At 43.3% G+C, this 4,596-nt stretch overlaps 1 long non-coding RNA gene across 2 annotated transcripts; it reads left to right on the forward strand.

Annotated features, from left to right (window-relative positions):
* The first annotated feature begins 525 nt into the window (after window positions 1-525).
* On the forward strand, window positions 526-4,596 carry LOC142792905 (uncharacterized). 2 transcript variants are annotated; one of them, XR_012891294.1, is made up of 3 exons: window positions 526-588; window positions 644-757; window positions 1,053-4,596. It is a non-coding gene; the product is annotated as an uncharacterized LOC142792905 (long non-coding RNA). The 2 variants fall into 2 exon arrangements; XR_012891293.1 differs by having other exon boundaries at window positions 559-757.

A 4,596-nucleotide genomic window follows, 5' to 3' on the forward strand; every position in this document is an offset into this window, starting at 1 on the left:
CTTTAAAGGGCTATTTCACGTTATCTTCAAGCCTGAGTGCACATGTACGTATACCTTTCATCAGTGAAAGCTGCCACTGTTGATAATTCCAAAAATCACAAATTACTTGTTTCCTAGTTGGTGCCGTCTCTTTTCTTCCACGTTCGACCAATTTATGCGTTTGAAAGAGCTGTTTAAGTTTCCCCATGCTACAAGCTTTGTAACTTGTACCAACTGCACATATATGCAGGTTCTCTGAGCGTCGCTTCAAGTAGTGACTGTGACATGGCTGCAGAAGCTGCACTGCAAGGTGCGGATGAGCTTCAGTTTGTGTTATTTTAAGCCTCTTACTGACACATTGTCGTAATTTCATTTCTTCAGGACCTGCGGTAGAGGCTTCAAAAAGCGGCTTCCACACATTGAGGTGCCCCGATGAACAGGGTGCGTTCAGTGTCGCGATTTCTTTTTTTTTACCCAAATTGACTGTTGACCAAACCTCTGCAGGTGGCAGCTCCCTTGTAGCTGGTGAAAGAATTTTTGCTGATGTCGTCTTGCCGGAGAAAACCTTAACCGGTCGTTCAGCTGTCACAAAAGGAACCTGTGTGGCCGGTAAGTTGTATGTTCACTTCAACACCAGAGTGGATTGATATAGAGACTTCCGCAGGCCGCTCGCAAGATTGTTCCGACAGCACTGTCCGAGGCACTGAACAAGCTTCACAAGACCCTCCAGAAGACGTCTCCGCCAACAGCTCCACGCCTGAGTGCCTTAGAGATAATGGTGACTATGCTTTTATTGCAGCAGTTTTTAATGTGCTATTTTATGTTTAGGACATTCTGAGGAAACTATCCTCAAAAGGACAATACGTGTGCACTTACAAAATGTAGGGGTGGGCTCTCAGTGATTTTCATTTTTTTGTGCATTGTCAACATTGTGAATGGTTTGTTTTTAGGTAGTGGAATCGAAAACTTTGTATCACACAAAGTTGTGCACCTTGGGTCTGAAAGAGCAAAAAAAGTGCTCGTATGGGATTAGTTGTTCTTCGCTTTTACATCAATTTTTTTGTTTATTGCAGTGCGTTCCTGTGTGCCAGCGACAATGTCTCCATCAATGAAGTACAAGCAAACCATTAAACATCTGCAAGCCAAAGTAGCAGCACAGCGGAAAACTATCAAAAGACTGCAGAGACAGCCTCACCAAGCACCGTCATCGACTTCGAAGGCCCTTGAAGTTATCCGACCACACGTCACCGAGGAGGTTTTTAAACTTCTTTCTGCACATGTTCGCTTGAGGCCCAAACGCAAGGGCAAGCGGTTTCCCGTGTGGTTCAAGAAATTCGCTCTTCACTTAAACTTCCGAGGTCCGCGAGCATACCGATTTCTGGCTCCATATTTTTCTTTGCCCTCCCGACGTTCATTAAGGAGGTGGCTAACTAATGTAAAGATGACTCCAGGCATAATTCCAGGAATCCTTACTTCCATTGCAACAAATACTCATGCTTGGAATGAACGGGACTGAGTGTGCGCTTTAGTTTTCGACGAAATAGCTCTCAAAAAGAATTTGTACTATGATGCTTCAAGAGACGTTGTCCAGGGTTTTACAGATGATGGCACTCATCGCACTTCAACCATCGCTGATCGAGCACTGGTTTTTCTGCTTGTTGGTGTTTCGAGAAAGTGGGTTCAACCGATTGCTTTTACTATAGGGCACACATCAACACCATCATCTGTTATGCATAACTTGCTGGTGTCACTCATTTTGGAGCTTAGGAGCATTAATATTGCAGTGAAAGCAGTCATTTGTGACCAGGGCAGTTCAAATGTAAGTCTCGCTAACCAACTAAGAGTGACTGTAGCAAAGCCTTTTTTTGAAGTTAATGGTGAGCGGGTATATTACATTTTTGATGTTCCGCATTTAATTAAAACAACGCGCAATAATGTCCAAGCACACAAGTTATACATTGGGGATGACATCGTTAACTGGTCGCACATTGTAAGCCTTTACCAATCCTCACATGAGTTGCGGTTGCGATTGGCTCCAAAGTTGACTGAACGGCACGTTCATCAGAAACCTTTTTCTAATATGAAGGTCAGCAGAGCAACTCAGGTCCTCAGTGCATCAGTTTCGATTGCTATCACGGCACTGCTGTATGCGAAGGTGCTGCCTGCCTCGGCCATCACTACAGCTCAATTTTGTAATCGTATGGACAGGATTTTCGATGCCTTGAACAGCTCGAGTAAAAAAAGAACTTCGCAAAAGCTGCGGCATGCAATCATGAAAAATGATTCAGAGCTGATTGACTTCCTCCGAGGCCAGCTTTCCTGGATTGCATCATGGCAGTTTGTTGGCAGACGTCAACCACAAACCATCGTAGGTTGGCAAATTACAATTCAGGCAATTGGTCAACTATGGGACGACCTCTCCAAAAATTACAATTTTGAATACCTGTTAACACGCAGGCTTCAACAGGACCCTTTGGAGAACATATTTGGCCACATTAGGCAAAAACAGGGTTGCAACACTAACCCCAATGTAGCACAATTTATTTGTGGCCTGAAGCACATCTGCATAAGAAAACTCTTCAAGCTGTCAGAATACGGAAATGTTGAGGATGATGAATGTGACCTTCTCCAAGAGCAGCTCTCGCCATTCTCCCTTACCAGTGCGTCTCTTGTGGATAATGAGGAGTGTGCACAGCCACAGCCTGACGACTTTCCCGCTCTAGACGATCTCTCTGAACTTGCGACAAACATTCACTCCCATATTATCGATGACACCGCTGCATATTATGTAGCTGGTTTTCTCATCAAACACTTCCTTCGGAATGCATGTGATGGTTGCAGTTGCCCACAGTTACTGAAAGACGACAGTGAGACGCTTAAGGGTACCCACCAGTATTTCACAATGCTCAAAGCATACCACGTCCCCAGCAAACTTTTTGGGAATCTCACTGTGCCATCAGAAGCAGCTTTTGCATACGTACAACAACTTGAATCTCACTTTCTTGCCATAATTGAGGCCACTGCACATCACCTTAAAGTGTGCGATGTTTTGTATCACCATCTGTCAAGTGTTGGCGATTTTCATTTCTGCTCTGCTGGGTGTCGCGCGAAGTTTCTGAAAATGTTTTGCCGGGTTCGTTTATGTTGGCATGTGCGTTTTGTGAACCGAAACTTAGACAGGGTTAGGTTCCAGTCTTCAATCTCGGGCATACAGCTTGAAAAGTTCAAAGGTTAGCAATTAGCGGCGGGTTTACACTAAAGTATTCGAGTTGAGCCGAATCCTGCAATAGCTTTGTTATGTTATTACTTCGTTACAGCAGACTTCATTATGGTCTTATATGCTTATATTCAGTTCAACTGGACTAACCACTCCTTCATTGCATTCATTGTTTTGGTTACCCGCTATGAGGAGTACGAACACTGTGTATTCGCTCGAAGTGATTTGCATAACCTTAAAAAGAATGTTGGGTATCCTGTCTGTATTTTTTGTAGCAAATACGGGCGAACTGTACACTTTACTGTGGGTCGCTTGGTCACTGTGTATGTTTTATCTCTCCAGCTCAAGTAATATATCGGTAACAAAACCGCTTGTTGAAATGTCTTCGAGCGGGTAAGGAACACAGTATGAAGTGGGCACGGTTCATGTTATCACGCTTTTCGTATTTTAGCTTCTCATCAACCTCCTCATCTTGCCCATCAAAATTTTCAAAAGAATACCCAAACTTGTAGCGTTTGATGGGGCTGCGGACGCTGCCATTTTATTTTTATATAGCTTGTGAGTGATAACGTACGATGTAGAGCCTTTGTGAAAAATAATGAGCCAAAGTGGTTTCCTTCTGCTATTTATTAGCCCTGTAATACCGCTCTCGTAGCACCAATTAAAGTCCACAATTCTGGATAAAGTGATGACTACAATCTATTTTAGCTCGCAAGCGTCACAGCAACACCTAGACGCAAATCACTTGGGATCTTTAGTTTTTGATGAAGGCGACGCATAACAAAAGCCACAAGACCTGCCAGTGTTGTAGCATAAAGTTTGTCTTTCACGTAGTGAGCAAGCTGCAAAGCCCTACCTTTCTGAGGACAAGCAGGCATCAAGTCTGCTTTTTTTCATTTTGGACTAGCTGTTCTTAAGCACAGCCAGCACACTGTACCTTTGCCTTTCTGCTATATTGTGTCGTGTGGTTTCTGTGCGCTCTTTTTTTCTATGCATTATTTCGGTTAAGCCCAGGCGTGATTCGCGACTTCATTGCTGTGTATATGTCACTTCTTCCTTCTTCATCAGCATTGTGTGCTGTGTTTTTGCCATAGATCCTTACTTACCCACTGGCCCGTTGTGTCATACTTCACCAGCTTCTCGGCTTCTGCCAACTCTAGCGATGTGTGCGTTGTCTGTGTTCTCTATGTATTTGTTACAATATTTGTTACAATTTATTTGTAAGGCGAGATGCATTTGTTGTCTACCTTTGTCATATTGTGCTTTTTATATTCTCATACTCTACCTTGCCTTTGAATAAAACATTGCGGATGCTCTGTTTCTTTGACTGATATATACATTGATCACTTGTTCCAAAAGAAAAACACAAGCGCGATGAATAAAACCGTAGTGAATTATCA

The sequence above is a fragment of the Rhipicephalus microplus genome, unplaced genomic scaffold (genome assembly GCF_043290135.1).
Source record: "Rhipicephalus microplus isolate Deutch F79 unplaced genomic scaffold, USDA_Rmic scaffold_261, whole genome shotgun sequence".
In the NCBI taxonomy this organism is placed as follows: Eukaryota; Metazoa; Arthropoda; class Arachnida; order Ixodida; family Ixodidae; genus Rhipicephalus; species Rhipicephalus microplus.